Below are 20,431 nucleotides of genomic sequence, written 5' to 3' on the forward strand. Positions count from 1 at the left end.
AGAAGGCCTCCTTTCTCAATAAAACTGATGCCCGAAGCAGTGAGATACCTTACAGTCCTTGGAGAGCAGCATTTTAGAACCGAAGTCATTCCAATACAGCATACCCTCCAACATTTCTCTGATGAAAATAGGGACGTCCCATTCCATAAGGATAATACTGTATTACTATTTATACCCCACACAACGCACTTAACATTTTTTTTAAAACCCTTCCCTTTACAGGGTTGCCTTCAGATTACTCATGGGTCAGGTAACTCCATACCCTCCCAGCATTTCTCCAATGAAAATATGGACATTGCACAAAATTCTGAGGTGGCATAGGAACCAACTCATGGAGCCAAGGGGGTCTTTGCCCTGCCTAATAAAATATCTGAGAGGACTGCCCCCCAAGCTGATGGACAGTGCCATTCAAATGATTGATTATGTGTGGTGGGGCTTTTATTCAAGTGGGCACCCCTGTGAGGAGGCACAACCCCCTTTTGCGGAGGGGGGATTCTTCCACCAAGGGCCACGTCAACCAGACGGGCTCCCCCTGCACGGTCAGACGGCACAGCATAGTACCACTTGGCTGGGGGGGGGGCGCTCTGGTGGCATCAGCGACTTGCCTGTCCCGGGTGCTGGCAACCTATGCTATGCTGCTGTATTGACCCCTTCACACCCAGAACCCATAGAAAACATTTATTGTACTCCTGAGCTAGCCAAACAGCAGATGCACAAGTCACTAGATCATGTTAATGCAGCAAGTCACCAAAGAAGAAGAAAAACCCACCCGGATGCCAATTCTGACCCATTGATGATATTCCAGAAAAAAATGGCCTGGAACACCAAATTCTGAGCAAACCAACAAAATTGAAAAGTCATTTTGGGCTAAATGGAAGTCATGCATATCAGCTTCCAAGCTAACAAAACCAAATTTACCCATCACACAGCATTAGATGGGATTGATTCAGCTACTAGCCTTCACCCTACCCCACGCCCACAATGCAGTAGATGTTAGTTATGCAGGAAACTATATCAATCTCACCTTTATATTACATGTGTGTCAAATTGCTGCATACGCAATCCATAAGGTCATCAATCACACCCCAGGCTCCTTTTCTTTCCCAGACAATACCTAGCTACAGTAGCCTCAGCCCTAGCCACTTGAAGAGGCAGGTTAAAAGAGAAAAATATCTTAGAAACTATTACTATGATTATGATTATTAATTGAATTTCTATACCGCCCTCTACCCATAGGTCTCAGGGTGGTTCACAGAAAACAGCTTCCATACGATGTAACATGAGAAGCTGATTTGGGGACAAGGGATCCTTTAATTCTTAAATGCATTTTTAAAATGACTCTTGGGCTTGGAGCCACATTGAATTTGTTTAAAGTTTAAACTATTTGTATCCCTCTCTATTAAGCAGATGCTTCTCTCAGCAACAGGAATAAGAGAATGAGGTTAGCATTGGGCACTAAAATTAATGGAGTCACACCAAATTTCACCACAAAACAGTGGGATTTAGATGTTGCTGCTCAAGCAAAGCAACCGGGGAATTTTAAGGAAAACAGAAGAGTTTTGTATCAGGAGAACTTTTTGAGCTTCCTTCATGGCTTTGTTTAAAAGCAAATGTTTTCCAGATGGGCTAGAAATGCAATTTTAGAGATAAAAGCTTCCAGAATTCTGTAATGGATCTTGCCAGCTGCTTGAACTGGCAGAAGAAGCTGGCTCTCTACCCACTGTTAGGGAAGGTGAAAGCTGCCATTAGGCAGAGTGAGGAGGGGGCAGCAGTGGGAGCCATTCTCCAGGTAGAGAGGTGAATGAGTGGCAGCAAGCAAGCTGTTGCAGGATGAAGCTCTGTGCATGCCACACATCCTGCCCTAGGATAGCCTGCTTTCTTAAGTGTACTGGAGGACACTGTTTTGAGGTGAGATGCAGTTTTGAGGTGAGATGCAGGAAGAATGCCAGTTCAGATTCTATTCACTGAATCATTGAATTGTAGAGTTGGGTGGGACTCCACTTAGTCCAACCCCTTACAATGCAGGAATCCTGCCCACAACGTCCCCTGGGTGGGCTCGAACCACCCACCTTCTGGTTAACCTTCTGGGCTGACCTATTGCACCACCCCAGGCAGCACAATATATTGGACAAGAGCCTTGCTGGCGTCATGTGAAACCAGGGCTGCCTATATTTGTCTGACAAATGTTGCCTAACAACCATCTCAACAATATTACACCCATCTTCATCAAAACTGAAGGCTTTTAGTACAGTTAAATAGGAGTGCTTCTGTCTATGTTAGCAAGTGAATGAAAAACATAAATTCAGCGGTTCAAATACAGTAGTGGTGATTTATATTATTGTTCTCCTGCGTAAGTGTGTTTGGGTAGCATTGCATTGGAATTCAGTAAACCAAGATCTGTGACAGCTAGTTTTGCCTCCACCTTCTGACACCATTGCTGTATGTATGGGGTTGAGAGCTCATTCAATGTCCTCTGATTCTGCAGGCGAAGAATCTGCCACAGCAGAATCGGTGACCTCATCCATGGTGGATCCCTCTGGGTCTTCTGCTGTGGGTGAGCTAGCCATTGCTTTTCCATAGATGCTGGAGGTATCAGGTAGTCTGAAGCTAAGATACCAAAAAGCTGCTGAAAATGTCAAATATATCTGTTCATTTATGCCAAGGGTGAGCAACTTTCTCCCCCTTATGACTACATTTTCTTATCACTACATTGTAGTATCACCTTACCCCATGTATGCCCACCAAATCTGCACAGCTGTCAGCTGTAAAAAGCTGATCTCTTAATGTTGCAGTTGCAGCACCTACTTTAGAAGTCCCTGCCTACTGGATCAGGCAGGTGACTTTGCTTCACTCTTTCCAGCTCCTGCTTAAAACATTTTTATTTGGCAAGCCTACTCAGACATGCAGAATGTGGACATGTGCTTTAATCTCTTTTTAGCTTACCTTTGATTTGAAGTATGTTTTGAATATTTTCAAATACCTGTCTTTTGTTATAATTTTAATGTCTAATGAGTTTTTTGTGTTTTTTTAAATCAACTGGAAATTTCATTAAAATAAAGTGGAATTAAATTTAGCAAAATAAATTCATATATTCCTTAGAGACAATTTGTCAGGGGCCACATGGCAGATGGAAGCAAGGGCAGAGCAAGAGGGAAAGATTGTAGCATTGGGGGCTGTTGTGTTTAGAGAAGAGGCAAGTACAAGGATACATAAAAGTGGGGTGTAGAATTATGTATGGCAAGGAGAAAGTGGATAGGGAGAATATTTATTTCCTTTCTCAGAACACGAGAACTTGTGGACATCTAATGCAGGTCAAACAAAAGAAATAACTTCACAGTGCACAGCTGAGCGATGGAACTACTTGCACAGGAGGCCACCAACTTGGATGGCTTTATAAAGAGACACATTCATGGAGGTCAAGGCTATCCGTGGTTACTGGCTGCAATAGTTATACTTTGCCTCCCCAATCTGAAGCAGTATGCTTCTGAATGGCAGCTGCTAGAATGAAATCTCCGGAGGCAAGAGTGCTCTTGTGCTTGGGTCCTGCTGCTGCCACTGTGAGAACAGGATGCTGGACCAAATGGACACAGAAGGCTCTTCTTATGTTCCTAGCCTGTTGTGACTTAGGAAATACTGCATTTTGATGTGTGTGCGTGTGTGTGTCCCCCTGCAACCAAATTTTATGCAAACTGAGAAAAAGAACAACCTATCTGCATTTTAAGCTAGTGATACATACACAGCCAGGACTTAAAGAGGTACAGCTTGTCATGCAAGGAAAGCTGTGTCAAATGAACCTTGCTCTCCTACACTACCATTTCAAAAAATAAGGAGGGTTCTGCTTTTCTCATTTGCAGGCAGTTACCCTAGCTAAGCAGTCCTGCTTGCTTGTCTGCTGTGATAGTGCCAGGCACTTGGTTGGAGCACAGATCCAATGTTCTTTTCTTAGACAGACTCTTCAAGTGACAGAAGCATCACTCCTTCATTAAACTTGCCTCTGGCAAGCACAACCCAAGGCGTGGGTTGGCTCCCTCTTTTAAATTAATGAAGACCCACTTATGACAGAGTCAGCCTGGCATGTGACAGGAAAGGCCAACCGATCAGAGAAAGGACTGCCCATATGCTTGTTTATGAGATGTGGTGGTGTGGCCTCAGGGGCATGTCAGGCTGTCCCATATGATGCAACAGAGCCTCTGCCTTACCACACTTATTCTCCAACTGTGAGGCAGGTCTACCTTGGACAAGGGGCATTTGGAAGGGAGGGGTCTAGTTCCTGAAGACGGATAGGATCCTGAGGGAGGGAGGGTCCTCCTTCCCTATCAGCCCAAAGTGGACAGACCAAATGCCTCTTGGACAGTGCACTGAAGTGGGATTTATGGTGATTATGGGATTCTTATGCTCCCACCATCCTGACATGATGTGTGAAGAAGCAAGCTTAAGAAAAACACACACACCCCCAAAGAATCCTGGGAACTTTAGTTTATGAAGGGTGCTGGGGATTCTAGCTCTGTGAGCAATAAACTGCAGTTCTCCAATTCTTGGTGAGGACAGTGCTTTAAATGTGTTGTGTGCATGCAGCTTTGGGTTGCTTCCATAGTCCTATTTATCAAGAACTTATCCTGATTTGTTTTCACAAAGTTTGCAGGGAGGTTAGACAATGTGAACTATTTATTGAGCATCCATTTTGATTTGTTTTCAGGGAGGTTATACAATTGTTATCCCATACTTTCCAGTACATTTCTCCATGACTTTTCTCATTGCAAAAAGTTCCAATAATGGGTGGGTGGGATCAGGGTTGTTGTGCAATGATGCCAGATCAACTGTAAATATGCAACCTGAATTTGCTGATATGTGATTGAATCCCACCTGAAAATGGCAGCAATCTAGAAATGCAACAGCCAGTTGACAGCCTCTTGAACATTGTAGAATCAGTACATAACACTGTGGTCTCCTGTCAATCTGTTTATTGACCTTTCTTCTGATTTGCTTGCACAAAGCTTCCGTGGAGGTTAAATTATATTTGGTGTTTATTCAGAATTTATTCTGATTTGTTTACAGGGAGGTTATATGACAATGAACATTCATCTTGCAGTCATCCATTTTACAAAAGCAATTCATCCTCTTTGCTTGTGGGGTGTTTCTGTGTCTTCCCGGTAACAATTTGTTAATCCCACACATTTAAATGCATGTTCCTGTCACTTTCAAATAGCCAAAAAAGTCTGATTTTTTTTAAGTGGATTTGCTGTGCTAGGGTGACCAAGACCTTAATCAATTTCTATTGCACAAACCTAAATTTTTCTGTGAGCACTTAAATTGCTCCTGTAAAATACTGGCAGTTTGGAAGCACCCTAGAATCACAGAATCATCTAATTGTAGAGTTGGAAGGGACCACAAGGGTCATCTAGGTTCTAGGCCAACCCCCTGCAATGCAGGGATCTCAGCTAAAGCATCAATGACAGATGGCCATCCAACCTCTGCTTGAAAACCTCCAAGGAAGGAGAGTCTGCAACTTTCTGAGGGAGTCTTTTCCACTGTTGAACTTCCTCAAAAGGCTTTGTTTCCAGACCCTTGATCATCTTGGTTGTCCTCCTCTGCACACATTCCAGCTTGTCAACAGCCTTCTTAAATTGTAGTGTCCAGAACTGGACACAGTATTCCAGGTGTGGCCTGACCAAGGCAGAATAGAATGGGACTATTACTTCCCTGGACCATAGAGCTGGACCATAAAGAAGACTGATCGCCGAAGAATTGATGCTTTTGAATTATGGTGCTGGAGGAGACTCTTGAGAGTCCCATGGACTGCAAAAAGATCAAATTTATCCATCCTTAAAGAAATCAGCCCTGAGTGCTCACTGGAAGCACAGATCCTGAAGTTGAGGCTCCAGTACTTTGGCCACCTCATGAGAAGAGAAGACTCCCTGGAAAAGACCTTGATGTTAGGAAAGATGGAGGGCACAAGGAGAAGGGGACGACAGAGGATGAGATGGTTGGACAGTGTTCTCGAAGCGACTGGCATGAGTTTGGCCAAACTGCGGGAGGCAGTGGAGGATAGGGGTGCCTGGCGTGCTCTGGTCCATGGGGTTACAAAGAGTTGGACACGACTGAACAACTGAACAACAACAACAATTACCGTACTTCCCTTGATCTGGACACTATGCTTCTGTTGATGCAGCCTAGAATAGCTTCTTTACTGCTGCATCACACTGTTGACTCATGTTAAGCTTGTGGTTCACTAAGATAAGGTTACCAGATGTCCCCGTTTCCCGGGGACAGTCCCTGGATTTACAAATCAGTCCCCATACAAAATCCATTGAAGTTGAAAAGTGTCCCCAGATTCATTGAAAAAAATCTAGTAACCTTACAAGACCCCCAGATCCTTTTCATGTGTTGTCAGGCGAACCCCCATGGCAGGTTGCCAGGAATGGATAAGACAAGGAAAAGTCCTTACCGTCTGCTTTTTATTCAATATTTACAGAGGCTTGGAATGCAGCCTCTTGGAATAATAGCTTTGCCCTGAAGTACTCCCCCCCCTTTTCTCCCACTTCCTCATTCGTCATCATCTCCCCCACAGGTGGCACTGAGGGCCCTTTGCTCCACTACTTTCCCAGTTTCCCCCCTCATCTGCCTCTGAGCTGTGACTTCCCTCAAACCCCTGATGTAATTCTGAACTGTCTTCTTCTCTGGAAGGGTCAGGCTGGGGAGGCGGTCGGTGTCCATCATTCCTCTTCTGCCCAGTTCCTGACACACGTACTGCTAGTAAGCCAGGTGTCCCCCATCCTATATTTGTGCGTCTGGTTCTTCCTGCTTAAGTGCAGAACTGTACATTTGTCTCTATTGAAATTCATTTTGTCAGTTTGGGCCCAATTCTCCACTCTGTTAAGGTAATTTTGAATCCCAATTCTGTCTTCTGCAGCATTAGCTAACCCTCCCAGTTTGGTGTCACCCAAGGGCGTAGCAAGCTAAATTGGTACCCGGGGGCAAAAAAAATTTTTGCCCCCCCCCCCAGGCATGGGAAGGTCAGGTGGTACCCGGTGCAGAAAATTTCTTGTCAACCCCCCCATTGATTCCCCCCCCCCCCGCAAAAATGGTTTTACGTTATTTCATATTTTCTTACAAAGGAATAATAACAAGTGATAATAATATAAAACTTTTATTTATATCCCACCCTCTCCGGCCAAAGTCGGGCTCAGGGTGGCTAACATCAGATACATAACATTGGTATAAAATCAAACAATAATTAAATTACCTCCTAAAAACATCTCAAAATCAAATTAAAGTCTAATTAGATGGCTTTCCACAGGGTTAGGGTTGGGAACAACAGTAAGTGTTCTCTGAACTGAAATTTCAGCCTTCACGACATAGGAAAACAGCCAAGTGAACAGCTATTTTGGTGGAGGAGGGTCAAGATATTAACCGATATGCATGAAATTTCATATATAGCTATATAATCCTTAGTAGAGTAAGATAAGACCTTCGGAGCAGGCATTTTCAAAAAAAATATTCAAAAAAACATTTTTTTCCCAAAAAAATTTGTTCCTAGATCATTTGTCACCCCCTCCATTATGGAACCCGGGGTGGCCCACCCCCCTGCCCCCTTGCAATGCCCCTGGTGTCACCCGCAAATTTGATGAGCATCCCCTCAATTTCTTTGTCCAAGTTGTTTATAAAGATGTTGAACAACAACAGACCCAGGAAAGAACCCTGCAGCACCCCACTTGTCACTTTTTCCCAGTGTACAGTATAAAGTTCTCTGTACCTCGGGTTAAGAACTTAATTCATTCTGGAGGTCCGTTCTTAACCTGAAACTGTTCTTAACCTGAAGCACCACTTTAGCTAATGGGATTTCCCGCTGCCGTTGCACCGCAAGAGCACGATTTCTGTTCTTATCCTGAAGCAAAGTTCTTAACCTGAAGCATTATTTCTGGGTTAGCGGAGTCTGTAACCTGAAGCGTATGTAACCCGAGGTACCACTGTACTTTGTCCTGTGGAGCATCTATGATTGGTGCTGTGTTGTTCGGGTTGGGAAGCAGAAAGCAGAGGAAGTTTAGAAGCCCCCCCCCCCGCCCCCCACCTCTTTGAGAAGCTTGAGAAGAACTGCCTCTGCCTTCCCAGCACTTTCTGTTGCATCCACAAAGCAAAAATAGGTCAGGGCAATCCAGTTGCATACATCCCTGGACAAATTGTTTCCTTTTGATCCAGCTGCCTTAGTTCCAGGTAGCGTCTGCAAGATCTCAAAGAAGCAGACAGACCTGCTTTGCCATGGTAGGCAGGTTAGGATACCTTGAGGCAATGCAGGTAGTCCATCTGGGCTGATGTAAGACAGGATAACTGTTGCCATATGCAGGCAATGAGTAAAGAGCAATAGGAGCCCAGCACAGGGAGGCAAAAGGTTTTCAAACCAGCAATAGGATATGCAACTAGAAAGGGCTGCTCCACATGACCTGCTTATTCATCCTGATTTGCTTGCACAAAGCTTACGCTGTGGTTAGACTATGACCAGTCTTTATTGAACATTTGTTTTGATTTTGCAGGGAGGTTATGTGACAATGACCATTCACCCCGATTTGCTTGCAGGGTGCTTACACATTTTCCTGTTAATCATTTGCTTGTCCCATACTTTTCAGTGTATTTTCTCATCTCTTTCCTAACCACAAAATCTCATACCACGAACTAACTTAGTTGGTCTGTAAGGTGCTACTGGAAGGAATTTTTTTATTTTGTTTTCACAAAAATTCTGTTTCTGGTTTTTTTTAAGTGGATTTGCTTTGCAGAACAATGGAGTACTTTACTTTACTCAAGTACTCAAGTACTACTTGCCCAAACCAACATTTCCAGCATGTGCAAAATAGCATGGCAAGAAAAACTGATGAACTATGCAGAGCTAGCAAAATTAACGGACAAACTGCATGAAAAGGACAATAGTGACTTTGAAAAGGAACGGGAACCTTTTACAACTGACTTGCAAAAGAAAAAAAACATGGACTCGTTGGCAGGATTTAAAGAAACATTTACAACTTTATTTACAGAGAACAAGAAATATAACAGGTGACAACAGAACATTATGTACAAACAGCAGAATGTAACATTTGGTGTAACAAACCAGAAATGGAAGTTGGGGGAAGTCAACAGGGAGGGGGAAACTGGAAAATGAATGTTAAGTGATGATATTGAATATTTGTTATGAGAAAAGAAAATCAATAAAAATGTTTGTTTGTTTGTTTGTTTGTTTGTTTGTTTAAAAAATCTGTCATGCAAAATAGTGACAGGCTGGAGGCACCTTAGTTTGCTGACTTTTTTAAATGGCATTACCATGTAAAGGGCTCCTCTGTAACTAAAATTATCCAGCTGCACCACTGTGTGCCCATAAAGATTATGGTACCTTCCACAAAATCTTATTTTACACCATTGTGTATATTCTCTTGGCACAGGGCTGGACTGTTTGTGCCCTGCCAAGCCAAACACAGCTGACCTCCTGCTTTTGCTGCCTTAAAGGGGAAAAGCAGGCATCCAGGAAGCTCGGAGCAGTGGTCCACCATCTAGGTCTGTATTATCCACTGACTGGCAGCGGCTCTCAAGAGTTTCAGGCAGAGACCTCTGCCAGCCCTACCTGGAGATGGAACCTCAAACTTCTCCATGCAAAGGAAATGCCCTTGCCTCAAGTATCTGAGAGGGCCCACAACATATGTTTGGTGCTCTGTGTTTACAGGGGAAGACTTTCAACATTCAGCTGTGCCCTGTGCGAGGACAAAACTTGGCACCTCCGCCTGCCTCTCACATTCTGTTCTGCTCAATTCAATACACCATAGTTGCAGTGCCCTGCAGCGCTCCCTAGGCTCAGTGCCCAATGTGGCAGAACTGGTTGCACTGCCCTAAATCTGCCTCTGGAGTTTGGTTAGGTGTAGAGGCGGATTTAGGGCAGCACGACCGTTTCGTCTGCACTGGATGCCAAGCCAAGTGAGGCACCACAGGGTGTCACAACTATGACCTAGCGCATGTACAGACTGGAAGGCAAGAGTTGGGGGGGGGGATTTGTCCTCCCACAGAGCTCCACTGAAATTTGAAAGACCAAAGTCTGACCCTGTTAGGTGGGACACTGTCATGCAGGTCTAGTGTGGTGAAAGCATACGTATTAGCCCTGTAAGCAGCTTAAGAGTGAGGCAAACAAGCACAGAGGAAGTCGATATGGAATAGCAGGTGCTGAGGATCAAGAGGGGGAGTGCCTTCCCTTCGCTGCCTTGCTTGAGGGGGCCTAGAGGCACCCAGTGGACTGCAGTTGGAAGCAGAGCACCAGATTAGCTGGGTCTTGCTTGCTCTGAGCCCTCAAACTAATTCTTATCGTCTTGTGTTCTTAAGCTTTGAGCAACAGGACTCTCATCATATGGAGTGGTACCAGATATGCTTTGGAAGGGACCCCTTTTTATTATATGCTTGTGGGTGTGGCATATCAGGGTCCCAGGTCTTACAGAGATCAGTGAACGGAGGAGAAAACAAAATATTGACATATGTAGCATTTCAGGGGCCAGGTTGTCAGGTGCCAGGTTGCCAAGCCCAGTTTTTAAACCATAGGGATCATGTGAGGTGGCTCTTATACTGGCATAAGCTCTTAGTGACATAAGCTCTCCAGGGTTTCAGACACGGGCCTTTTTCCAGTCCTGCCTGGAGACACCAGAGGACGAACCTGGGTCTTTCAGCAACCCAAGGTTGTGCTCTATCACTGAGTGACAATTCTGCCACAAATTGTCGGGAGCAGCTACCTTTTATACTCTGGCAAAATGGTCATGCACTCTCAACCCAGTGTGACATACATATGGTCAAACCAAAAATAAGTTATCAAGAAATGGAGCTGTCACTTTTTGCATCCATTAAATCACCAAAGTAGCAGACACTTTCCTCAGAGAAGAAAAGATTACAGCTACCATGATGGATGCAATCTTTTGTTCTCAGAGGAAAGTTTTGGGGTGGGTTGTGTGGCATAGCAAGGTGGATTTAAAATTACAGAATCATGGATACCTCTGAGCAAGCAACTTGGTCTAACAAAGTTTGAGAGAATTCCAAGCCTTTATAAGCCTCTGCCCACAGACCCTTTCTCCTCGACACCCTCAAAGGTACTACTTCCCTAGCCTCTCACCTAATGCACTCCCTGCACTGCTGGGTTGGGAGAGGTCCAGGCTCTCTCCCTACAATTATGGAGGTCTTCTGATCTCCAGCACCAGGAGCAGAGCCCTTCACCCGGTCTGGCTCCTTAGCTGCAGACTCTGCAACCTTCACAGCAAGTCTTGGTTGTTTCTGGACTCTGGGGTCATGACAGGGATGAGACAATTCTACCTACCACATGCAGCCAAATGCGTTAGCCAGGAACAGGTTAATACCACACTCACCAACCGGGTGTCCTATAGATGTTTTGCCCTCCCGATCCTCCAATGTTAGCTGTGAGTGATGGGAGTTGTGGTCCACAACATCTGGAGAGCACCAGATTAGTGATCGCTGTGTTAATGCTATTTCCAGATAAATAAACTGCTTTGGGACAAGGCCTCATACTTCATTAGTTTCTATTCACAATCCATACTTTGTCCGGTTAATTACAGTCCCTATTTTCTTTTTCTTTTGGAGATACCTTATTAAAATATGTCAGGAAAGAAGGCAAAAATTAGGTAATTGCATTGTTGGCTTGAAAGACCCATGCAATGTGTCCAATTCTCTTTTTCTCTTTTATAAACTCAGGAAAACAAAGTTTTTTTATCTTGAAAATAGATATCTCTTATCTTTTAGGAGAGTATTGTATTTATATACTGTATCTTGCACTATTGATGTATTATTATTTACCATATATTTTTAGTAGTAATTGCTAAGGTACTAATTTATAATTTTATTAAAAAATTAAAAATAAGTAAATAAAATATAGCAACACAAGGTGCCGAGGTGGCAATGCCAGTCCAAAACATTTTTTGAGTGAAGCAGAGCCCAGATACTCCCCGATACTATGTCAAAATGCTGCACCAATTACTGGTACTGCCTTCATATATTGCCTGATCCCACCCCATCCCTGCTGTCTGAAGGTCAGTTTTTGCCATGGACGGAATAGTCCACATGTGCTATCTAACCATGACATATTTGTAGTGCACCAAGCTCAAATGTTTGCTGTGGTAGCTCAGGTAGCTTGAATGCAGGGCAGGGGAACTGGTGGCCCTCCAGAAGTTGCTGATCTCCAACTTCCATCAGCCCTGCATGGCCATGCTCAGAGATGATGGGAGCTGCAGTCCAATGACATATAAAGGGCCATGGATTCCTGAGCCCTGTTTTATAAAATATACTTTCTAACAATTGGTGCCGTTAATTGTAGTGTTATGGCTTCCTCTTTTGCCATCTGACAGAGGTTGGTATTGCGATACGTCAGTTAGATTTATGATTACTCTGTTGTTTTTCCGTTTAAAACAGTTTTACAGAGTTTTCCAATGGCCTAGCTGACTGGTCATAAATAAAAACCTTGACTGACTGAGGTCATCAGACTGTCAGTATTTTGTGGGAGGGGTTCAAACTCATATCGTAACTTTTGGTCAGCACAGTCACAGTTGATTAAAGTGATCTGTTGTCCTGGTGCAACAAATTCACTTTTAAAAAGCTTTATGCAGTTAGGAAAGTGATGGGGAAATGCACTGGATTAATGGGTTGTGGGTTTTTTTGCCTCCACTTCCAAGGTTGCCAATTTGCTGTGTGGCAGGCACACCTGGTGTCTTGCTCAGAAGAGAGTGCAGAAAGGATCCTGGGGGGGGGATGCATTTTCCAGTTCATTGTCACATGTGAATAGAGGGAATACCTGGGTCACAAACTGGCAACATGGGAGTGGAGGATGAAAAGGCAGAAAAATATTATCCTGCTTGATTTTGGCCTGTGAGGCTGCTGTTAAAGACAGCCTGGCAGTAAGAAATTTGGCCATGCTAAAGAAATAACATATATAGACATCAGAGGAAAGAATCATACTTGTTTGACCCAACAACACTTTGAAGCGTTGCTCTTTACATCCTAAACAAAGCTTCTATAACAATTGTTCAGTGTATACATCACTAAAAAGGATTAGGTAATATTTAACTACAGAAATACTTCAAATTAATTCTTGGCAGGCACATGTTGCATCAGAGAAGTAATTCTGCCTGTACGTACAGATAAATATCTCATAGTGTGATACATACGCAACTGTCTTTGGTTCCATGCTTCAAAATGCAAGCAAACACATTTGTTATAATTGCTGACGTTGAAGATGGGGAGAAGCAGCTGCACACAGACCGGAAGTGACTCAAGGAGAGAAATGGCTTGTGCTTTAGTTTACAGGGTCAGAAGTTTAATTGTTGGACAGCCTTTGTTTCTAAAGGAGCAACATTCCTTTCAGAATCTGCCCCATACTCCAGCAAGCTTTGGAAAACACCCCATAAAACAGACACAAAAGGTCAAAATATACTAAGCAGAGAGATTTCAGACCACATGTGATTATTCCTTAAAACAACCTTTGTCATCCTTTGACACCAGATGTGCTGGATTGAATCTCCAGCTGTGATAGCTGGGGCTGATGGGAGTTGTGATCCAGCACATTTGGAGGGCACCAGGCTGGGAAAAGCTGCCTTAGTAGAACTTATCTCTGTGCATGCTTCACTCGGGAATATTGAGCAATTAATGAGTTGTCCACAGTACAGTGGTCTTCTCCGCTAGGTGTGAATGAAAAAAAGCCCATAGATTCTGATAGAATGTCTGTTTGGCCCATGTGGGCCCATGACTATTGGTATTAGCAGCAGGAGACTCTTTCAGGTGGTTCGGAATCTATCGGAGCCACCTTCGTCATCGGGGCCTGGTAGGGACCCCAAGATCTCCTGCAATGCGTTTGCAAAGTTTTTTGCAGATAAAATCGCTCAGATTCGGAAAGAGATAGACTCCACCGTGGGAGCAGGGCCAGGGCGGGAGAGTGCCAGAGTCCTGTCTAGTCCAGTTGCGTGGGATCAATTTCAGTCTGTTACCTCCGAGGATGTGGACAGGCTGCTTGGACGAGTGAAACCAACCACCTGTCTCCTTGATCCTTGCCCATCCTGGCTTATAAAAGCTAGCCGGGAGGGGCTGGGCGATGGGCTGCGCGGGGTGGTGAATGCTTCCCTCTGTGAGGGAGCCTTCCCAGCCCCGCTGAAAGAGGCGGTCATTAAACCGCTTCTTAAAAAAACATCTTTAGACCCGGCCAATATGGCCAACTATCGCCCAGTCTCAAATCTACCATTCTTGGGCAAGGTGATTGAGAGGGTGGTTGCTGAACAACTCCAGGCACGCCTGGAAGAAGCGGACCATTTGGATCCCTTCCAATCGGGATTCAGGCCTCACCATGGGACTGAAACCGCCTTGGTCGCGCTGGTCGATGATCTCCGGCGGGCTAGGGACAAAGGTGAGAGCTGTTTCCTAGTTCTGCTGGATCTCTCAGCGGCCTTTGACACCATTGACCATAACATCCTTCTAGACCGGCTAGAGGGGTTGGGAGCTGGAGGCACTGTTATACAGTGGTTCCGCTCCTTCCTCCTGGGCCGTGTTCAGAAAGTGGTGGTGGGGGATGAGTGTTCAGACCCCTGGGCTCTCACTTGTGGGGTGCCTCAGGGTTCTGTCCTCTCCCCCATGCTTTTTAATATCTATATGAAGCCGCTGGGAGAGATCATCAGGGGGTTTGGGCTGGGTGTTCATCAGTATGCGGATGATACCCAGCTCTACCTCTCTTTCAAATCAGAACCAGTGAAGGCTGTGAAGGTCCTGTGTGAGTGCCTGGAGGCGGTTGGAGGATGGATGGCGGCTAACAGATTGAGGTTGAATCCTGACAAGACAGAAGTACTGTTCTTGGGGGACAGGAGGAGGGCAGGTGTGGAGGATTCCCTGGTCCTGAATGGGGTAACTGTGCCCCTGAAGGACCAGGTGCGCAGCCTGGGAGTCATTTTGGACTCACAGCTGTCCATGGAAGCGCAGGTTAATTCTGTATCCAGGGCAGCTGTCTACCAGCTCCACCTGGTACGCAGGCTGAGACCCTACCTGCCCGCGGACTGTCTCACCAAAGTGGTGCATGCTCTGGTTATCTCCCGCTTGGACTACTGCAATGCGCTCTATGTGGGGCTGCCTTTGAAGGTGACCCGGAAACTGCAATTAATCCAAAATGCGGCAGCTAGACTGGTGACTGGGAGTGGCCGCCGAGACCACATAACACCGGTCCTGAGAGATCTGCATTGGCTCCCAGTACGTTTCCGAGCACAATTCAAAGTGTTGGTGCTGACCTTTAAAGCCCTAAACGGCCTCGGTCCTGTATACCTGAAGGAGCGTCTCCACCCCCATCATTCAGCCCGGACACTGAGATCCAGCGCCGAGGGCCTTCTGTCTGTTCCCTCACTGCGAGAAGCAAAACTACAGGGAACCAGGCAGAGGGCCTTCTCGGTAGTGGCGCCCGCCCTGTGGAACGCCCTCCCATCACAGGTCAGGGAAATAAACAACTACCTGACATTCAGAAAAAACCTGAAGGCAGCCCTTTTTAGGGAAGTTTTTAATGTTTGATATTGTTGTATTTGGTTTCTGTTGGAAGCCGCCCAGAGTGGCTGGGGAAATCCAGCCAGATGGGCGGGGTACAAATAATAAATATTATTATTATTATTATTATTATTAAATGAGGCGTCCATCAACCAGGGATATTATTTCCCTCACCTTCCCTAGTAGGTAGGTGGTTTCAGAAAGCGTTCTGCAGGGTCATTTTCTATGCAAGAAGAGAATTCTGGGGGCTTAGGGTGTCCTCTGTGGTATTTGTCTATTTAATTCATTTCTCAGCGCTGGTCTTTCCACCCGCCCACCCATCACTGCCACAACTGCACACACTTAAAGCCTCCCAAGAATGCTACCTGAAAACCTCAGATTCCTTTCTCTTTCTGAACAAATTCAAGCTGTCTCTTTTCTCCGTCTTTTCTTGCCTTCTCCCACCACTGTGTCCAACCCTTGGTCCACCAAGCTCAGTGCTGTCAACACTGACTGGCAGCAACTCTTTGGAATATCTCCCAGCCCTATGTGGAGATCAATGTAGGGATCAAACTTGAGATCTTCTGCAAGCAAAGTAGGACACAGGTTTGCATATTATTTAAGCATACAGATTCACATTTAGATAGAGTTACTATAATGTACACAGAGGTGCAACACATTTCCCATAGTTGGGAAGAAACTGTGGCCAGGTGAGCTGTGTGCCTGCAGCCACCTGCTCATTGTTGATGGGCCCACCCCTCTGCTCTCCCTTCCTGAGGTTCTTTATCTTTAATCTGAACTAGACTGATCAGTCCTTAAAACAAGAGGGTGTCTTCAAACACAAAACTGCCCTTTAAAGTAGGGCACATTTCCAAGGGCCAGCAAGGTTCATGAAGCAAGCTTATTTAGGCTACCTTCTCACTTTGTATGGCACCAAACACTTTCGCCAAGGCTATTCTGTCATTTACTGCTGTCTTCTGAACATGTTCTCATCTAAATTATTCCAGTTACAGGTAGGTAGCCGTGTTGGATGAGATGGTTGGACAGTGTTCTCGAAGCGACTGGCATGAGTTTGGCCAAACTGCGAGAGGCAGTGAAGGATAGGCGTGCCTGGCGTGCTCTGGTCCATGGGGTCATGAAGAGTCGGACACGACTGAATGACTGAACAACAACAACAAAGCCGTGTTGGTCTGCCAGAGTCAAAACAAAATAAAAAATAAAAAAATTCCTTCCAGTGGCACCTTAGAGATCAACTAAGTTTGTTCTTGGTATGAGCTTTTGTGTTCAAGCACACTTCTTCAGATAGTGCATGCACAGATTCTTCAGATATCTGAATAAGTGTGAATGCACACGAAAGCTCATACCAAGGACAAACTTAGTTGGTCTCTAAGGTGCTACTGGAAGGAATTTTTTAATTTTTTTATTTTGTTTCATCTAAATTATGTCTCTTCCCCCCTTCTTTTGAACTCATGGTTATATGATACAATCTTGAGTCATTTAGACATGAAAGCTGATGCCATAATAAATTGGTTAGTTTTTAAGATGCCGCAAGACTTTGTACTTTTTTTTCCTTTAGAGGAAAAGGTCACTCTTTGGAACAGCCACTCAGGAAAGCTGATGCAAGCCAACTCTGTCCCTGCTTAATCCATCATGGGTGAATGGAACATCCAACAACAGTAGCTGCTGACCAGATGCGGACTCTAATCCACAAAAGCAGGAATTGCCAATGTGGTGCCCTGGGGGGGGGGCAGTGTCCTAACCAGTACCTCCTGTGGCATTCATGAAGGCTCTTAGTAAATCTTCTTCTTCTCTGGCAATCGCTTGTAGCCAAGTAGGATTGTCTTCCATGTATATGGTCTTAACATTGTGTCCATAGGTGTCTGTGGAGGCCAATTCTGGATCCTCACGTCCTTCCACAGTGGAGTTGATTATGGTGAGAGTTTGCTAAATGTGCTTTCCTCTTAGCTTGTTTCTCCTTTTCGCCCTGAATTCGTGCTTCTTCAAAGTACATGACACCTTTGTTCTCCAATTGGAGCAGTCGCAGGGCAGTGTTTTCCAGTTATCAGTGCTTATAATACATTTTTTAGATTAGCCTTGAGAGTGTCTTTAAACCTCTTTTGTTGTCCACCAGTATTTCACTTTCCATTCTTAAGTTGGGAATAGCGTAGTTGCTTTGGAAGACAATAATCAGGCATCCGCACAGCATGACTTGTAGGGCTGTGCAATAAATCATCATATTGTTGAATATACCAGTCAACCAGTGGAGACATAACAGCTTCCCAGGGGGTAGGTCAGCTGAATACAAATTTTGCAAATAATTTTCAGGCACAGTGTCTCCAGCTTTATTTGCTCTCTCCACCCTCCCTCCTAACCAATAAGAAATGAAGATAAGCCCTCACACAAACCAGCAAATGCTTTCAGCTTCACAGGTATCTTTCCACTTACAGCTCAGCTAATTATGCAGAGCCTGCTAACAATCCAGGAGGGACCCCCCATGGCTAGAAAAGCAAAAATGCAAAGTAAACAAAGACCTGGAAAGCACTTCTGTTGATGCAGCCTAGAATAGCATTCATTTTTATTGCTGCTGCATCACACAGTTGACTCATGTTCAGCTTGTGGTCCACCAAGACCCCTAGATCCTTTTCACAGGCACTGCTAGTAAGCCAGGTGTCCCCCATCCTATATTTGTGCATCTGCTTCTTTCTACCTAAGTGCAGAACCTTACATTTGTCCCTAATGAAATTCTTTTTGTTAGCTTGCGCCCTGTTCTCCAGTCTGTTAAGCTCATTCTGAATTCTGATTCTGTCTTCTGCGGCATTAGCTACCCCTCCCAGTTTGATGTCATCTGCAAATTTGATGAGCATCCCCTCAATTCTTTCATCCAAGTCATTTATAATGTTGAACAACAATGGGCCCAGGACAGAACCTTGTGGCACTTTTTTCCAGGATGCCGAGGAACCATTAATCAGTACTCTTTGGGTTCAGTCAGTCAACCAGCTACAAATCCACCTAACAGCTATCTCATTCAACCCACATTTACTAGCTTCCTCACAAGAATATCGTGGGGGACTTTGTCAAAAGCCTTACAGAGATCAAGATACACTATGTCCACAGCATTTCCCTGATCCACCAAGTTTGTAATTCCATCAAAAAATGAAATCAGATTGGTCTGGCATGACTTATTTTTGAGGTGTTTATAAGTGGTCCATGTTTCACAAGCGTACAGTAAAGCTGGTAGTACAATAGCTTTGTAAACAAGCATTTTTGTGTCCCTGCAAATGTCCCGGTTCTCAAACACTCTGTTCTTCAATTGGGAGAATTGAATCAGATAAATATCCCCTTAGAAATTCACAATGCACTCGATACAGTTTGCTTTTCCTGCTCAGTTCCGGCTTGCACTCCCCTTTCCATTCTGAACAGAGGAGAAGGGCAGGCAGAGTGAGTGAGCACAGTGGCAGCTGGTGTTGGTGTCCTTTTCCCTGTTGATGCCCACAACATGCAAGAGCATGATGCCCACAACATTTTGTGGCACCATCTCTTTTTCTGCTCCTTAAAATGTAGAAGTCTTATGTGTTATGTAGGCTTTTGTTAGTAGGGGCAGAACCTCAGATTTGCACTGATTTGTATTGATTTAGGGGGCAGTTGTCCCCCTCCCCCCCTGGCTATGCCCATGTCACCCACAGAAGCCTTTTAATGTTAAGCCATCCACCTCCACAGTTGTTTTGTGATTGGTCACCGCAGCGCTTTTTCAGATAGGCCCACTGTCTTAAAAAAAAGCTGGATACCCCTGGTTTACGCAACAATAAAAATGTATTACCTTTTAAGGTGCTTTTAGTCTCTTTTTTATTGTATCTTCATTGTTTTTGCGGCAAAAAACTTACACAGCAATCCCTCTGGAAATTGCCATTGCACAAAACTCTAAGTGGACCTATTAAAAAAAAACCTGTTGAGTAGCAGCCCTGGCAATTATTGGCAGACAATTTCACTCAGTAAACCACCATATCCTATCCAACCTTATGTTTATCAAATGCAGCAACACCAAGAAGTACAAAGGGCAGCTTGCTGAGATGGATACTTGCTCCCATCCCTTTAAGTGTTCTGCTGATCTATAAAGCTATTTTTATAGCGGAATTCATCAACAGAGGTAGAAGGAAGAACCTTTGTATCCACCCAGATTGTCAGCCATTCAGATTCTTTCTGCTAACATGGCACTTTTCGCTTTCTTAGCTCAAGGGAATGGAAAGGCTGCAGAAGCAGAAGTACCAGAAATGGACAAAGCTTTGCCTCAGAAGGTGTAAGAACAGGTGATTGGCATAAATAACCAATTTCAGTGGATCTTGAAATCAGAACACAAAGCATTACTATACTACACCGTTCATTAAAGAGGAGATGTGAGGTAGATGATGATGATTCTTTCTGCCTGACAGGGCTGGCCTTACCAGGAGGCAAAAGGAGCAGCTGCAGCAGATGCTGCAGGTGGGGAGCCCAGCTGTTCCTAATAATAATAATAATAATAATAATAATAATAATAATAATAATAATATTTATATCCAGCCCATCTGGCTGGGTTGCCCTAGCCCATGGGTCCTCAAACTACAGTCCGCGGGCCAGATCCGGCCCTCCAGGGTCCTGAACGCGGTCCACCCGGCAGGGGCGAATGAAGGGGGGCGTGGGAGGGCGGCCTACAGTGAGTGGCAAAGCGTTCTGACTGAACGCAACGAAAACATTTGGCAACAACTCTGCACTCGGCCTAATCATACTCTCTGCGGCCGCATTGCATGCTGGGATTCATAGTTTCCTGCTAAGGCAGAGGGGTGTCTCGGCGTCTCTCCCTCCCTCCTCCTGCGTTTCGAGCATTCCGCGAAACTTTGCTCTTGACCCCTCCACCTCCCCGTAGTTGCCCGCTCCCCGCTAAGGCAAAGGC

The sequence above is a fragment of the Lacerta agilis genome, chromosome 8, assembly GCF_009819535.1.
Source record: "Lacerta agilis isolate rLacAgi1 chromosome 8, rLacAgi1.pri, whole genome shotgun sequence".
Taxonomy (NCBI): Eukaryota; Metazoa; Chordata; class Lepidosauria; order Squamata; family Lacertidae; genus Lacerta; species Lacerta agilis.